The sequence below is a fragment of the Haematobia irritans genome, chromosome 1 (genome assembly GCF_050003625.1).
Source record: "Haematobia irritans isolate KBUSLIRL chromosome 1, ASM5000362v1, whole genome shotgun sequence".
Lineage (NCBI taxonomy): Eukaryota > Metazoa > Arthropoda > Insecta > Diptera > Muscidae > Haematobia > Haematobia irritans.
The window spans coordinates 119,696,799-119,716,190 of NC_134397.1; the positions used below are offsets into that span (position 1 = coordinate 119,696,799).

The window sequence follows — 19,392 nt, forward strand, 5'->3', positions numbered from 1 at the left end:
TTTTTTGTGTGTACTGACAAGCCCGCATCAACGAACGAAGCACGGTTGCAACAGTTGGTAGAATTCAACCAAAAGTGGTAAAATTCTTGATGTTTTGATAGATTTTGCAAAAATTTTGAAATAAAAATTTGACAAGATTTTCTATAGAACTAAAATTTTAACAAAATTTTCTATAAAAAAATGTTGCCAAAATGTTATATATAAATAAAATTTTGACAAAATTTTCTACAGAAATAAAATTTTTACAAAATTTTCTACAGAAATAAAATTTTGACAAAACTTTCTATATAAATATAATTTTGCAGAAAAACATTTATTTGTTTGGTAGTTTTTTGGTAAAATATTTTCCAAATTGTGGTAGATTTTTTATGGCTGGAATGGTAACCGTGATTGGAAGACAACATTAATGTATTTATTCGTGAGATACCAGCGGCATGTTGTAAAGAGTTTGCCCAAAAAGGACTAAGCGGATGTACAATTTGAGGCGCAGTCGCTGTCAACATTTGCATGAAATAGTCTTCAAACATTTAATTATATGGACCGTATTATCGATTCAAAAATATTTTCATGCATTTTTCTGAATTTTATGTGAACATTTTCTTATAGTTTTTATGACACCGCCCTTTATAAATAATAAAGTGTTAGCTAAAATTGCATCAATAAGAGAAAGTTTCCTTCACCTTCCCAGCAAAAAAAGCGTCACCAAAAAAGTAATGAAAATGATCTTTTTGGATCCGTAAGTGGTACAAAATTGACGCAGAAGCGATGAATTTAACATGGGCTTGTAATAGGACGGAAGTCCTCCATTTCAAAAGCCGTTGCACTGAATTTGCATCACTTCTTTAAATGTGCTCCGAATTCAATGTTTTGGATGTAAATTAAAAAATTCTGTGATATTTTGTCAAATAAATAATTTTTATAATTTTTTATAATTTTTAATGTATTTTAACGCTTGTCGGAAACGTTTGACCTCAAATATTTACAAAAATTCGCAAATTTTTCAGATTGGATTTATCATTTTTTCGACAAAATTTAAATGATTTCTACCATTTTATGAATTCCTACTCTGCTTTTAACCTATTTGAAACAAAAAAAGTTTACATTACCCATTAAAAGTACGAAAAAAAACAAGTTATAAAAAATTGAATTAAAAGAACTTCCTGGGCAGTTAAAATAAAGAACATCACTGGGAGTGCGTCTTCTGGAAGTGTTTTTAAAGTTGTGTCTTTGGAAGAACTTCCAAATTTTTTTGCTGGGTTTTTACGTTAAAGAAACTAAAAAACAGAAAAAATACTAAATTTGTACTCCCCAGTAAATAGTTTAGAATTTCTTACAATTTGTAAATTTTGCTAAAAATGGGCCAATCTTGAATATCGTATGGCGCTAAAAAGCATTTTCGAAATTTCGTACTCCAAGTTTTTCCTCCCAACTACGAAATGTTCTTTAACAAGTGAAAAAATGTCTAATAATTTTTCTTGAATTTGTTGGCTTATATTTTTTTATCAAATTGAAGAAGCTTTCTTACAAATAGCACACTGTTTTCTGTTATTTAAATAAATTCTAAAAGTCCAGCTCACTAGAGAATTTAACTGCACTGAAAAAAACAGTGAACCCACCAGGAAAAAATCTTTCGGTTTATTTTAGAAAATTTTTAATATTTTTAGAAAATTTTAACTAAACAGTATTACAAAAGCTGGCATCACGCCGATATCACAAAAATAAGTAAATATTTTTCGACAAATTGAAGAAAATTTATTAGACATAATTAAGTTTTTTCACTTGTTAGAAAATTTTGTAGTTTGAAAGAAAAAATTTGAGTTCAAAATTGCAAGAATGTCTTTAGTGACATACGAAGTTCATGATAAATGCATTTCTAGTAAAATTTACAAGTTTAAAGAAATAATGAACTCTGTTTTGAGAAATACGAATTTAGTAAAGCTTTATACTTAATTTATGCATAATTTTTTCCCGTTTTTTAGTTAGTTTAACTAACGTACGCAAATAATTATTAGAGTAAAGGAAACTTTCTCCAAACATAATAATTCCATGAACTACAATAAAGTTAAATTGGCCTTAGTGAAATAGAGAGTTCATTTTTTTTGAGTGTAAAATTAATTTAAATTAAGATACAACAATTAAATCATTTTAATAAGTAAACCCAAGCCAGTTCTTCTTGTCTTTTGGACTAAAGTTATTTTTGTAACTAAGGCGTCTTACTGAGCGATTGTTTTTACCCGGCTGGCTAATCGACGCTCATATTTTGGATATTTTTAGAAACAAATCCCTGCTTCTCTCAAATCACATCCCTTGGTTGTCGGTTAAGAGTGTGTGGGGTGTGAGAGAGGCACAAAAACACAGAACAAAAATCGGCAACAAATAATAATAATGGGATAACAAAACGCCCTTGACACCCAGTAAAACAAACAGCCACAAAAGAATGCCAAAAAAGAGGATTAAAGTCATTCATACAAAATGAAACTAAATCAGCTACCACAACAACATATATAAGAAATGTAAATAAGTAGCAGCAACGACAAAGAGAAAAAAATGTTACCAACAACAATACCAACTAAAAAATAACCAAATGAGAGTTGAATAGAAAGAAAGGCAAAGGAACAATCAACCCTTTGGCAGAGTAATAACTCCCCCTCCCATTCTCTTACTATCTATACACTCAAAAACAAAATATGGGGTAATCTTTAAGGTTTCGTGTTTTTATAAATGCCAACTATTTTAGGTAATTGTAGAGAAAGTTGGAAATTTTCTGTTTACAAATAACAAATGTAGGAAAATCATTCTCCGGCGTTTCGTATTTTCTTCCTGAAATTTTTGTACCGTTCTGGAATAATGCCGTTTTAGAATGGCTCAACTCAATGGGGGTATGTTCATTCAGATTCATTATGATAGGCAAGCGAATTGTTGTTACTGAGGAGAGAAAACTAACCTCTCTACAAAAACACATATATCTCTCCTTGTCTAACATAGGCATTAGGCTTTGGTAAATGTTGTCAGTTTCTTATGGGGGGTTGTTTTTTTTTTTTGCTTTTGTTTGAGGGCTTCCATTATACTCGGTAATGGTTACCTAAAATACATCTTCTTGTCTCTCTTACACTCTGAGCTAATATCTCTTTCTTGTAGCTTTATATTGAATCCACAACTCGTTGGTTTCCCTAGAGAGAGTGTGACCATTGTTTTCTTTCCTTGTTTGATGGCTTCATGGAGTAGCACAGTGTTGAGTAGAAAATTTCTTATGTTATTGTTTTTACTGCTTGTTGTGAGTTCGTTGGAAATGAGTAAATACTCGTTTAATTTTCTTATCAGATTTTTTGTTGGTCGTTCGTTCGTTTCTTTCCGCACACTCGCATCCCTATATCCATCCATCCATTCATAGGTATGCCTGCCTTTGTGTGTTTGCATAGATATCTGTTTTGGCGCTGATATAGAGACAAACACACTCTATTATTAAGCATTATATGCCTGGTTTCTTATCTCCTATATCGTTGGGTTGTGAGCACCAAACAGCGATAAGACCATTTAAACACTGGTCGGCGGGTGTTGTGTTGTTGCTGGGGCTCCATGCTTTTGTGCCTTTCCACTGTAGTGTAGTGTGCGCCACTCTGAAATTTCTTTTCTCTGGTTTATTTTTTTCCATTGATATCTCTCAGTCAGTCGGTTCTAGTCTCTCGGGAAAAAAGCATTTAGGTGCCACGGTTGTACATTCGTTGCTTGGTAGTGCCTTCCTTTGAAGGTAAATCTAAAAATTGTGATTTCCCGCCGCTCTACAACGTAGTTCGATCCGGTACAAGAAGTCAACAATTCGTTATCAAAACCAAGCTCCGTGTCTCATCACCACCCACTCTATATGGCCCATTGGCTTTGGCAACGAGTAAATATCCATTAAAGAGAGTTCGAAGTACCCCCAGTACAAAAAAGGGGTGGCAAATACCCATAACCGCCCTAAAATTACTCTTCGTTGTGGTAGTAGTGTGCTGCTTTCGCCTTGCAGAGTCACTGAATGAATGTAAACGCGCGCTTCCATATAGTCCACAGTGTTTGTGTGCGTATGTGTGCGTGAGTTAAGTGAATCTACTTTAGAGCTGTCTCCGGCGGCGCGTTTCCGTTTTCCTTGGCTGCCTGCATTGTCATTCGTTTACGGTTACTCGTAAAGCAGACAACAGACAAAACAAATACCGCTCGTTTAACCTCATTACCAATCAATCCCATATCAGAGTTGGTTGATACAAAAATCCACCGGCCCTAGCGACCTAACGACCAACAATAGATCCACTCTTCATAGAGAGCCCAACATATCAAGTTCTTCCTCGTTTGTCCGCCGCAACCACATAGTGTCCAGAAATCATAGGCTACGAAGACGATTTCCCCATACATTCTAATTACCCCGCTGGATTAAATTATTAAAATAGTTAAGCCGTCGCGTATTAGAACTCCAAAGCTTTTAAAGCACTCAAAGCAAAAGCAAAAAACAAAACAACAATTCAAAGCCGCAAGGTTGCACAAAACAAAAAGTAGCCGTCGCCGTCGCAGCCATAGAGTTTAAATGATTAGCAATGTCCGATGACAAGAGTCAGTGAAAGTGTGATGAAAAAGAGAAAATAAAACGAAATCAAAGTTGAAATCATAAAAAAACAACAACAAATTAAAATGAATACAAAAACAAATCAAAACATAAAACGGTAAATTCAATAAATCTCCTCCTAATCCCGGCAAATACTACAAATTAAAAAGGAATTTCATAGTGCTATATAAAAAAATTATCTTTGCAAATAAGAAAAATTTAATAACTTTTTTAAAGCAATAAACAAAATTTAAAAAAAAAAATTAGAAAATAAGAAATTAAATCTCAAAAGGCGGTATAACAAATAATAAATTTTAACATTTTTTGCCAAATAAACAAAAGAAAAAAACGACAACAACATAATACTATAACATTAAAAAGTGTTTAAACTAAAGAATTGTGACAAAAAGATTTAAAACAAAAAAATTTCCAGAATAGCTATAAAATTGTGTGAGAATATAAAATAAAAAAACTCGAAAAAGTGGATTAAAAATCAATAAATCTTTTGCTTCATCATAAAATCAAGGCGTTCAAAAAGATACATCTCAAAGGTGAGCATATTAAAAAGACAAACTCATAAATATTAAGAAAAATCAATATGCTTCCATCATCTATGATATTTGACAAATGTGTCCTCGTGCCTCCTGCTTGGGCAAAGTTCACACAGTGGTCTTTAATTTGGTCTTTTCCTTCACTATGATTTATGGCTACCATTATCCCGGACCTCTTAGTTGTAGTCGTTCATGGTATATTAGCTAACTTATTGAGCAGATTTATTATGTTAGGCCAAAGATAATTAAAGTTAATCCCAGCCACATGAGTTCTTTGGCTATTTTATTTAAATCAAAATCGCTTTTTATGGGGTCAACAAGTTAGGCCCCTCCCATCATACAAAAAAAAAAAAACAAACATGGATAATAAAACATTTTCATGGATTAGATTTAAAGAATCGTATTATGTAAAATAATCAGTGCTTAATAGATACAGCGTTTAATAGAATATGAAAACAAGTTAATATAAGCCAAAATTTAAAGATGAAAAATTAAAAAATCTATTGAAATAAATTTGTATCACTAAAATCACTATGCGGTATAACAAAATGAAGTACTTTGAAATCAGAAAAAATGTAACTTTGGTTGTTTGCCAGTCCGTCCTTCTGTCCATCTACATGGTGTTCTCAGGATAGAGATTGTTTAATATAAGTCTGATCTCAGCAAAATATATGTTCTACTAAAAACAAAAGTTTCCTTGGATACACATACTCTCATTTTCCCTTAATGATTTAGCTATTATGCAGCTTCTTTAAAATAAGGACCTTTCCTACAAAGCTATATGGCTATATAAATCTAGGCTCCATAAAATTAAGATACAGATCACATTTATCGAATTTTTATTCTTCTTTTGCAATAAATGTATGTAAAATAACATTTCTTAGTTTCAAAAAAAAACAAATTAAATCAATGATATAACAGTCTCAAAATATGTTCTAGCCCATATTTGAATCTTTCTAATCTTTAATCCACAGATATTGAAATCTATAGGTTAAAATTATTTCTTTAAATCAATCATTTTTTTCCTTAATATAAAGAAAATATTAATAACTAGCGGAGTGATGCACATTTCGAAGATTAGATTTGTGTCCTAAAATTTAATGAGACGAATTAAAGAAAATATTATGAACATGCGTTTAATAAAATTTTTTAATTTTTTCTTTAATATTGTATATATTACGCGTCCCAGAATTGAGGCTATATAACTTTCATATTAGGTCAATATTTATTCAGTATCCAATTTCAATACAGCTCTTTTTAGCCGATTTCTTTCTAGATTTCCGTCGGTGTTTTGATATGGTTTTTATTAGCATGATAGGTTAGGTTTGGTATAGTTAGTAGCAGCTCGATATTTCAGGCTCACTTAGACATTCAGTCCATTGTGAGATCACAGTGGTGAACTTCAATATTTATTCAGTCAATATTTATTCAGTATCCAATTTCAATACAGCTCTTTTTAGCCGATTTCTTTCTGGATTTCCGTCGGTGTTTTGATATGGTTTTTATTAGCATGATAGGTTAGGTTTGGTATAGTTAGTAGCAGCTCGATATTTCAGGCTCACTTAGACATTCAGTCCATTGTGAGACCACAGTAGTGAACTTCTTTCTTATCACTGAGTGCTGTCCGATTCTATGATCAGCTCAATGACACGGGACCTTTTGGTGTTTGGTCGAAACTGAGTTTGAACCCACGACCCTTTGTATGCACGGCGGGCATGCTAACCACTGCACCACGGTAGCATGATAAAAATCTTCGTACAAAAAACATAACAAAAAACAGTTGTCTTCATTTTAGGACACAGATGTAATGACTTACTTGTAGAAACTTTGAAAACTTTATTTGGAAGAATTTCTTCATAAAAACCTTTAATCACGGAAGCATTTTTTGGAAAATGAATAATTTTTCAATTGTCTATATATCAATACATTCTTCTTTGAACAAATTTAGTTCTAAATAGCATGTGATTCAACTTCAAAATATAATGAAATTATTTCTTTTAATAAAAAGTATTAAAAATTGAGCACAATATCTAAATGATTAAGTTTTTATACCCTGCGCCACACTGTGGAACAGGCTATTATAAGTTAATGCATATGTTTGCAACACCCAGAAGGAGACGAGATAGACACATGGTGTCTTTGGCAAAAATGCTCAGGGTGGGCTCCTGAGTCAATATAACCATGTCCGTCTGTCCGTGAACACATTTTTGTAATCAAAGTCTAGGTCGCAGTTTTAGTCCAATCGACTTCAAATTTGACACAAGTATCTGTTTTGGCTCAGAATAGATCCCTATTGATTTTGGAAGAAATCGGCTCAGATTTAGATATAGCTCCCATATATATATATATATATATATATATATATATATATATATATATATATATATATATATATATATATATATATATATATATATATATATATATATATATATATATATATATATATATATATATATATATATATATATATATATATATATATATATATATATATATATATATATATATATATATATATATATATATATATATATATATATATATATATATATATATATTTCGCCCGATATGGACTTATATGGCCCCAGAAGCCAGAGTTTTACCCTAATTTGCTTAAAATTTTGCACAAAAAGAACAATTAGTACTACTCCGATTATTATTCAACCGTCGAATGGAACGGACGTGTTTTTTTAATAGCGGATAATAGGTACCTACTAAGAATTTCAAGTGTGGTGGGATATTAAGCCACCATGCAGCGAAATTCAAAGTCATCCACTGGGTTGCTAACTTCAGGGTCCAATGGACGGGTATCGACTGGAGTTATAAATTTGGGCAATGACCAAGAGTTAGGCCCAATTAGTCGACCTGTAGACGGGTCGACAGGTGGCGACACTTTGACAAGTCGTACTTTTTCTAAGGTAACGACATCAAAAGGAGGTAATCCCTCACGAAAGAGGTTCAAGGAACGCAGAAATGCTTTGTTTATCCTAAAGAAGTTAGGATCAGTCGACCCAAGCACCCTGTCGGCTAAACAAAGTGATTCCTTAAAATGGGCTCAAGGAATTCTTGAGGCTGGAAAAAGGGAACGATCACCGGATGAGCTGCCATCCTCCAAAAGGGATCAAAGATCGTTTGCCTCAGTTGCTAAAGACAGCCTTGTGATGGCTATCATTAATAAAGGAGCATTGGACGGTATGGTTCCAAAGCAAAAATGGGGGGAAATTGAGAATGCTTTGTCTGGCGTCTACTCACAGGTGCTGGAAAAGTTTCCCGGTCCAGATCCTCGACACCAAGAGGCTGGTTGGTATCAAGGACGATTTAAGCTAGTCACATTTGAGGACCAGAGGTCTATAGAATGTTTTAATGCTGCTCTGATACTAATCGGTTCAGATTTAGATATAGCTCCCATATATATGTTTTTCTGATTTCGACAAAAATGGTCAAAATACCAACATTTTCCTTGTAAAATCGCCACTGTTTAGTCGAAAAGTTGTAAAAATGACTATAATTTTGCTAAACTTCTAATACTTATATATCGAGCGATAAATCATAAATAAATTTTTGCGAAGTTTCGTTAAAATTGCTTCAGATTTAAATGTTTCCCTATTTGTTTTTTTACTAACATTGTGTTCCACCCTTGTGCATTATCCGACATAAATTTTGAGTCTATAGATTTTGTAGAAGTCTATCAAATTCTGTCCAGATCGAGTGATATTTAAATGTATGTATTTAGGACAAATCATTATATAGCCCCCAACACATTTGACGGATGTTAAATGGTATCGAAAATTTAGATCTAAAAAGTGGTGCAGGGTATAGTATAGTCGGCCCCGCCCGACTTTAGACTTTCCTTATTTGTTTTTTTTTTTTTTTTTTTTTTTTTTTTAATTTTATAGTCGAAATAGTACTGTAATTATTATTTAACAAATGCTAATCCAAAAGGCTTATAAAGCCTGAAAATATCGACCAAATGTGAAAGTTTATGTAAACAAACATTGTCTTAAAACTAAGGATAGTTGTTTTTATTTTAAACATATTTTAATTAAAATAAAGTTTATTTTTTTATTTTAAATACATTTGGAATAGTTATTTCTAAAATGTACGTCTTTCTATAAAAAGACTTTGAAGCACGCTCAAATGTTTGTAATAGGGAAAATAAAATTTAAAGAATCAACGCTTAAATATGCTTAGTTTTTGTATCATTCAATTAAACATTCAAAACTTAAAAATTGGGATAGACTTAATATTGAGAATTTTACAACATTTATTTAAGACACTATTGAAAGCAAATCCACTATACTTTGGAAAATCTGCAGTAACATAAATCCTATCCTATTTATAAGTCCCTAAATGTTCATGTAAATCTATTTGCTTCTTCAAAATATTCTTCATTTTATAGAAACTCTAGTTATGGCTCTGAATTAGGACCAAAACCCTTAAGTGAACGTTTTGTAGTGCTAATATTTCGTTGTTAGAAAGAATTACTACGAATCACTGCGCAAATTTTTAAACGAAACTTCATTAGCAGGTGAATAATTTCATTAACATTAATTGTCAACACGGAATCGTACCACAGCAAAATAAAAGCGTCGCCAAAAAAGCAATGAAAATGATCTTTTTGGATCCGGAAGTGGTGCAAAATAGACGCAGAAGCGATGAATTTAACATGGGCTTGTCATGGGACGGAAGTCCTCCATTTCAACAGCCGTTACACTGAATTTGCATCACTTCTTTAGGTGTGATCCGAATTTAATGTTTTGGATGTAAATTAAAAAAATTCTGTGATATTTTGTCAAAAAAATAATTTTTATAATTTCTTATAATTTTTAATGGATTCTAACGCTCGTCGGAAACGTTTGACCTCAAATATTTTAAAAAATTCACAATTATTTCGGATTTGATTTAGCATGCTTTTCGACAAAATTTAAATGATTTGTACCATTTTATGAATTCTTACTCTGTTTTTAACCTATTTGAAACAAAAAAGTTAAAATTACCCATTAAAAGTATGAAAAAAAACAAGCTATAAAAAATTGAATTAAAAGAACTTCCTGAGCAGTTAAAATAAAGAACTTCCATTTTTTTGCTGGGACGTTAAAAACTGAGCATTGTGTCAGGCCGTCGGAAAATAATTGTTATTTTATAGCAAGAATAAACTACGTTGTGCGAAAATTGAACTACATTATACTCCACATTTTGCGTTTGTAAAACCACGAAAAAAATTAACTAAAAGTAAAGAAAAAAAATCATTGGCGCCAAATCATGACCATTTTAACCATACTTTAGTTGATTCTTACTATTTGTGGGAATCGTACGAGAATTTTCTTTTGCTTTAGTGCATATTGAACTTATGTGAACGGTTATTGAACTTTATACACACGTTTGAGACATACGTAAAAAAGCAAATTTCACTAAGATGTGGAAAATTCGAATTCGAAAAAATAATCAAATTAGTATTTAAATTAATTTTTTTGCAATAAAAATTGGTTAATTTTAACGTCAGTGTAACTACGGAAATTTTCTGGTGTTCATAGATTAGTTTAATCGTTAAAATCTGTCGCAGTAATAGAACTTTTTTATTTCATAATATTTTTATTTTAACAATTAATGGTTGATTTTATTTAAAATTTAAATGTCGTCAGGCTAAAGATTTTAGCCCATGAAATACGAATTTGCTTAGCATAAAAGACGCATTTATATGATGTAAAGTTTTCTCCTTGTCCTAATGTTGATAAACTTTTTCAATGAAGGCGTTTTGTAATTATAATTAAGCGATTCAGGGTATCTTTGCATAAAAGAAAATTTTGTTTGACTTTAATAATTCCGAAAAATTCTTCAAAATTAATGAAATCGTCTTTACACGCAGAGAAGGAATATGATCACCCCAAACATGTTTTAAGAGCAAAATGTTATTTTTGGACGGTCACCATGGAACACTTTTATCGAAAAAATGTTGTTTTTGCGGCAAACATATGCATGGTTACCGAAATCCGATATATGCATTTTGTTCTCCATCCAAAAATAACATTTTGCTCTCGAAACATGGTTGAGGTGATTATATTCCTTCTCTGGGTGTAAATTTGCACTTTTAACTTTCGTTAAAGGAAAAATGAACTTAAAACAATTAAAAATATTAGGACATTAGTTATATACTAATTCCATTATTTATAAGCAAATAATTAATAAATTAATAAACGAAATTGTAAAATTTAAGTGATACAGATACCAAGAGATTGCCAGAGAAATTTGAAAACATATCAAAATATCTACGGTATTGTATAAATTTAGTTTATGACTCATAGAAACCATGTAGGCATGGCGGGCATTCTAAACTTTTTTTGCAAAGATGAGCTTGGTCTGAACTTTGTCCTGAAATTAGAGTATTTGTATTTATGTCGTATATTAGAACTTGCATATTATTTTAGTTTTAGATACCTCAAATAAAATATATAACCTTTGATACACGTGTTTCACACAGATTCTTTGTCATTCAACTGAAATATCAAAATTTGCAAATTATTTTTACCATAAATATATTGCTAGAATACACAATACAGAGGACACTGAAATATGTAAATAATTTTTTGTATTCTTTTTGTTTAAAATGGCCTTCCCTTTATAGGTATAGCATTTTTTATGACCTATCGAGTTTTACCTAAACTCTTGGTTGTTATTCGCACAAAATAATTATTTATAACGATTTATGATCATACTAGATTGACGTCATTTTTCTTGTCATTTTATCTGTCTAAATGACTATGGGGATAGCCGGTTAGAAAAACCAAAATGATATTGGAAGCTACAACAAGCAGTTCTTGTTGGGGTCTATTTGCATATTTTGTGAAAACAAATGCAAAAATAAAATCCAAAAACGCTTAGTAATAAACCATACAAATTATATATGAGTTTATTGTATATGTTCATATGCACTTAACGAAATTATTGAAAGATAAGAATAAATTTGCTGGAAAAGTATTGCAAGTAGAAAATAGTTAAAAAGCTTGTTGAGTAGGATCTAAAATAATTCAACCTTTGAGGTAAATTTCGGGTAGAATAGTTTTCCTAAAACAGTGTTTTCAAGAGGACACGTGTACCGCCTAAATGTATGCAAACATTCTTTTTTTAGTAGGTTAACCTTGATATTTTCCTGCAATGTTATACCATGTCTCTTTATCGGCAAATTTGCAATTTTTTTGCACTTTTTTATTGTGCCAATAAATACAAACCATTTTTAATTTTGTATGTACTTACAAAATAATATTATAATTTTCGAACTAACAATAAATTGTTGTTACAGAAATTTTTTAAGTCCAACAAAATTTTTGTTCATATAACAATTTTTTTTGATATAACAAAATTGGTTGCTAATGTGACAAAATATTACTAAAATCATAATTGTATTTACAAATTACGTTGTTAGTAAAAAATAAAATTAATTGATATTTTTTCTATGTATTTTTGTTATTTGATTCACTTAAAAAAAATTAATATCGCAAAATTATTTCTTAAATTCATTAAAAAATACGAATTTGATCTGTGCCTTAACTTCAAAAGTAGTTTACGCGCCCAATACTATATTTGTGAGCACTATTCCATTCTCAAATCATGGCGTTTTCACGCGGAGACATGTACCGCCTGAAAGTATGCAAAGAAAATTTCCTATTGCGAATAAATATTTTTTTTAACTATAAATATATTTTATATTTTACTTAAATGTAAATTGGTTTAAAATATAAAAAACTAATATTTTGTTAATTAAAAATAATAGTTCGTTGTAATTCTTTAAATCTTTGAATTGTTTAAGTAAATGGAAAGTGTTAGCTCTGGTCGTGAACAAAAGGCTAATACTATTTAAATATTTTTTTAGTAATAAATTAACAATCAAGATATAATTAAAAAAAATTGATTTCACAATTCTAAAAAACAAAAAAATCGGAATTTTCCTTTGCGAAAAATGCTGCCACTTTTAATAAATTATTAGGTCATCCCTCCTATAAAAATAAATATTATTTTAATTAAAATAATAGTTCGTTGTAATTCTCTAAGTCGCCCTCTCAAAAGCCGTTGAATTTTTTAAATAAACGTGTACGACTGTATAAATACATTTTTTTATATCAAAGATTATGTAACATTCTGTGGCACCTTTTAGCAATAAATTTTCTCTATGTACATAAATTTATAGCAATATAAAATAATAAAACACAATAATATTTAGCAACAACAAAAAATATGAAAAGCAGCCAAAGAATACATAGAGTAACCGCATGGCAAATAAATACATAATATTTATTCACATTAAAAATCAGCATAAAAGAGAAATACACAAACAAAAAAGAATAATTAATGATATTTGGTTGGCATAGGGTGCAAACCACAAAATGAGTTTAACCATTGGCCATGGCCAGAGTAACAAACAAAAAAATCACACAAATATATTGGCTAAATGAAAATGATATACTAAGCAAATAAACCAGAGGTATAAAATTAATAGCAGCAACCACACAACAAGAGAATAATCAACAATAATGGCAAAAGAGTAAATAAATAATTTTTCCAATATTATTTATTTACATACGCATAGATATACAACTTTCCATTATTTGATTCATTTTAAATTAATTGAAAATGGGCGGAAGTAAAATTTATTTACTAACCGTAACCAGAAAGAGGAATCAAAAAAATGTGTCTAAATTTTGTTATACCAAAAATAATTAGCCAAAATATAAAATGACAATAAATTTAAAATACCATTTTATGAAGACATTTATGAAGCAATGCTTTTTGAACTTTTCCGACATATTTTTTTCGAGATATATTTTTTTATGGACGGAGGAAGGCGAAAGAATTATTTCAGTGATTCAGATGTTTTCAAAATCGATTTAATCGAATATAATTATTTATTAATTGTTTAGTTTCTTTGTTGCCAATTTTTGCTCATTTTTATATTGCCATTTATAACCTATTTATGTTTTGTTTTATTTTATTTATTTACCTCCTAAATCAAGTACAATAAGATCTCAAATCTTATAATTGATGACTAATTGGTGTTGGAAGAAACTTTTGGTTAATTTTGAAAATTTTAATTATTTTTAGAAAATTTTAACTTACAAACGCTGGCATCACGCCGATATCACAAAAATAAGTAAATATTTTTCGACAAATTGAAGAATATTTATTAGACGTAAATATTTTTTTTTCACATGTTAAAGAAAATTTTGTAGTTTGAAGGACAAAAAAATGGAGTTCAAAATTGCAAGAATGTCTTTAGTGACATACGAAGTTCATGATAGACGCATTTGTAGAAAAATTTACAAATTTAAAGAAATAATGAACTATTTTGTGAGAAATACGAATTTAGTAAAACTATATGCTTAATTTGTGTATAATTTTTCCCCGTTTTTTAGTTAATTTTACTAACGTACGCAAAAACTTATTAGAGTAAATGAAACTTTCTCCAAACATAATAATTCCATGAACTAAAACAAAGTTAAATTGGCTTTAGTGAAATAGAGAGTTCACATTTTTTTGAGTGTATAGAAAGTGTATGGATGATTTTGGCTAACATCAAGTCATCGATTTGACTCCATTTTCTAAGTAATAAAACTGCCATTAGAGGAAAATAGACTTTTTTAAGAAAATTCAATTGGTCAATCAGTCGATTCTCTTCTTTGGCATCCCTACTTAGAACAAACGATATGAACAATTTCTGCAGACTGCAGGGAATGTAATCTCCCTCTCTCGTTTGTTCTATGAACAAACATACAAATTCTTAATAAAACAAAATATTCATAGATATTACTTTTTCTTCTCACCAAAATCAGAACCAAAGTAAACAAAAGACAGATTTCATAAATTGATTTCAAATGGAAAAAAAGTCGGTAACAACTAGAAATGTTTTATTTACTCGATAAATGAATGCTTAGAGATGAGATAGTTCGTTAGCACTCACAAAAAGTGAAATTGCAAAAAGACAACCAAAAGCAAAAAATTATGAAAATAAAGAATAAAACAATATATAGCACCAATTTTTTGAGTATTTGTGATCGTTATTACCATCGCCATCGAATCACCACCCAACGCAATAAATATACGCTCTCAGCCACTACACAATTTACTCAGCCAGCTATCAATTAAAAGCCACTGCGGCACATCGTTGCAATGTTCATTAGCCAATCTAAATATTTACACCGCAATATCTGTGCATTTTGCACTATCTGGCAACACTAGCAAATATTTACATTATCATCTAATTGCATTTGCATTCGCCAAAGAATCTGATGAACAAAAGATCGTCTATTTACCCCGGCTAAAGGAGTCCCGGTATATAGTGTGTGCGTGTGTGTGTATGCCTATGATTGTTTATTAGACTTGCCTAATGCATTGTCTATATACAGAAGCAAAAAACGCTTTCGCTTTCATTTAGTCCATGATGGGTCATAAAATATAGACTTAAAGAACACTGACACTGAGGCAAAATGCAATGAGCAAATAGAATTTGTTCTGTAAATGCCTGATAAACTAAATGCCCCCAACTATTCGTACTTTTATTTCTGAGTTTTGGCATATTATTATATTATACTCGTCTGGGTGTGTGTCTGCTTGAAAAAAAAACTCGTTTTTTTATTGCTAATAATTTTTATTGTAAAACAAAATCTTAATCTAATAAACTTGATCTCTGTTTGATCCTAGGTAGGATTATATTGTTTATATTGCATTAAAAGTTTTTCATATGTATAATTTGCTTGCTGTGAGGACTTGATGATGGCAATTTATTACATGGTTTAATTGTTTTTTTTTTTTTCGTTTTGAAATTTATTTATTTTGAGTGAATTAAAAATGATTGAAATTAGCTGACAATCATGAAAAACCAAAAATAATACAGCTATTGGAAAATTATATTGCCGATTGTAGATTTGTGATTTAAACGAATTTGATATGATTATTAATTTACATGGACTATCACTTAGACTATTCAGTCCATTGTGATACCACAGAGAGAAGTTCACAATGTGGTATCACAATGGACTGAATAGTCCTAACCTAACCTACATGGAAAATATGCACTGAAAAAAAGCATACCCGGTTCCAAAGATTTTGTCTTTACTTTAAAAAATTTGGTATTGATTCCGAGCCAAAGAAGCGGAGAATACAAGTAAGGATACTTTTAAGACACAATTCTCTTTTAAAATCGGGTTTTGTGTACTTGCTTCTAGGAAGCAAATTTTAATTTTTCGCTTTTTCAGCTTTTTTTCTTCATATGCTATCAAAGTCCTTTAAAAACAAGTTAACGACGACTTTATTTTCCAAATTAAGACTCGACTTCTAGTAGAAATTATGCTGTGTTTCAAGTAAAAAACGTCTTTAAAATAAAGTGTTGAAAAACATGTCCTATATTTGAACGATTTTTTGCTTTGTAGTCAAGATGCAAAAAGACAACAAATTTAAAGACAATTTCATTAAATTGAAAGATTTTTTCTAAATTGTTTAAGTCAAGTTGACCTTAGCCCAAACATTTTTTCTTTCATGTTATGATATCCATTTTTAAATCAAATCACTTAATTATAAGGACAATACGACTTCATTGAAAAGTTTATCGACCTTTGGTCAAGGAAAAAAAATTTATACTAGAGAAATGCGTCTTCTATGCTAAGCAAAATTTGCATTCGTATTTTAAAGACATGAAATCTTTGACCTCACGACAATATTTTTTTCAGTGTGGTTTGGTTTCTATACTATCTTATGGTGTAGGGTAGGTCGAACCCCAATCGATGTAGCCCCGAATAACAGTCTGTGTTTATTAATTGTTCGCAAGGTATAGGAACCACAAAATAAAAAAAAGTATTTAATTGGGATATATCTAATTTTCGATGTTGGTATATGACCGTAATCATGGTGCAATGTTTGGCATGCCCGACATGCATATACAGAGCCATGGGTTCAATCCCAGTTCGACCAAATACCAAGAAGTTTTCCAGCGATAAATTATCCCCTCTCAGTAATGTTGGTTGCATTTCTGATTGTTTCAAATCTTCTCTAAGTGGTTTCACCGCAAGGTGGAAAGCCGTTCGGACTCGGTTTTTAAAAGGAGGTCCCTTGTAATTGATCGTAACATAGAATCGTGCAGCACTCACTGATAAGAGAGAAGTTCACCACTGTGGTATCACAATTGACTGAATAGTCTAAGTGAGCCTGAAATACCTAACCTATCCGATTACTTTTCTTAATTTTATCGCAATGGACTGAATAGTATAAATGAGTCTGAAAATAAATCGGACTGCCACTTTAACCTAATGTAACTTTTCAAAAGAGCGTCTTCAAAGTAGTCCTGTATTTCCAGAGTGATCGAAGAATTAATGAGCGAGCAACGAAAAACACTTTGAAAATGGCCGATTTATTTATCCCCTGCTCCATTTTAATAAGCTACACTTGACCCATCGCTTTCATGACCCACAATAATTCTTGCGGCACCAAAAATATCGCGATTAATGGTAATTCCTGTAACAACGACGTGACTCACTACAAATCTCAAGTTTACTAAGGCGGCTTGGTGGGGCCTAACGGATATTTTTGTGGGTTATTAACTCTAAAATAACGAAAGTAAAATATGGTTCACAAGCGAATCATAAAATAAGGGACGTGATTAGCAACTTCAGTGTGATTAACTTGAAATTGTGAGCAAAAATAAACTCCAGAGTGATTACATTGGCGAGCGAGAATAAAATCGAAAATGTGATTAATTTTGGGGGCGAGATTAACATCCTAATGTGGTTGAAATTGTAATTGAGTTTGATTTAAGATTTTGTTGCGAGTTATTTGATCGCCTGATTTTGCAGAAACTTTATTCGGTTATCAAAAAACATGGAATATGCGATAAAGTCTTTCCTCATATTGGTCTAAACATCATTACACAGAAAAATTAATTTGAAAAAAGTTTGAGTTCTTGTTTAATAATTTTTCTATATATAATAAATACAATAACACCCAAACTGAAGAACTAATACAAAATCAATGCACCTGTTGCTTAAAAGGATGACTTCCGTCTTATGACAAGCCCCTATCAAATAGATTGCCTCTGATGCGATTTTGTCCCATCTGGGATCAAAAAATGAAATATTCACTGCATTTTGCTAATGATAACGTGTTTCTTTGCTCAGAAAATAATGAATGAATTTGCGCAGAAAATAATGAATAATGAATGAATTATAATGAAATGTCAATTTCAAATTATAAACTCTTTGCTTATGAATATATTGTCAGTAATAGCAATGATTTTTTAATAGAAGTTATAAATAGCTGAGAACACTGACTTAGTAACAAAAAAACTAAAATATAAATACATATTTATTTTTTGTTTTATGAATGTAGGTATGACTTCCATAAATGTAAGAAGAACCATGAATACGATTGTATATTTACTTGTACAATAAATGTTCATATAACAATTTAAACATAAATACACAAATAGATAACATAACAATAAACATAATTGTGGCATGCGACAGCAGTGAGGGAGAACTAGGCAAACAGTGGTTTGAAAATTTCAAGAAGATAGCAGGCCATAGAATCGTTATCGGCTAATGAAAATTATTTGGTAGAACAAATTTCGTTATATTAACGAAATGTGTCATTAAAAGTGAGCCAAAGAAATAAATTCGTTAATACAAACAAAAAAATTTTGTTATTATAATGAATTTTCTTTTAATCAATGTAACGCTACGTACTATTAACGAATATTTTCAATGTATTAATGAAAATGTTTAGTTATATCAATGAAAAATTTTCCTTGGCTCAATTTTAATGAAACTTTTTTGTGTGCACAAAGTAGAAATTATACCAAGAATAAAAACAAATGTCAAAATGTTCATTTTAAGCTAAAGATGGGATTTCTTTAAAAGAATAATATTTTAAAGTTTTATACAGAGACACGGATTTTATAAAGAAGAATGGGTCTTTATCACGAATAGTTAACTTTCAAATATAACTTCTACAATAAATTTTAGACTATTTTTATATTTAATCAAAATGTCCAATATCGTAGACTATGTTAAGCTTATTTGTTTTTCATTCAAACCTATTTCTTTTTGCATTTTTCAATGTCATTTTAAATCAAATATTTTCACTGTGTAATTTATAATATTGCTTTCTTAACTTAAATTAAAAAAAAGCTGGAGTGCTAATGAAATATTTTCGTTATGCCAATAAAAACTATCGTTGAATCAATTTTTATGAAATTTTTTTACCCCAAGAAAATTTATAATTTTA

The 19,392-nt window shown here is 30.4% G+C and overlaps 1 protein-coding gene across 1 annotated transcript in view; it reads left to right on the plus strand.

Annotated features, from left to right (window-relative positions):
- The first annotated feature begins 3,657 nt into the window (after nt 1-3,657).
- The window catches only part of Ptx1 (pituitary homeobox homolog Ptx1), a 91,316-nt gene continuing 75,581 nt past the window's right edge, over nt 3,658-19,392 (plus strand). The window contains exon 1 of the mRNA XM_075291500.1: nt 3,658-5,127. The gene's annotated coding sequence lies outside the window, so the exon portion shown is untranslated. The remainder of the gene's footprint in view (nt 5,128-19,392) is intronic.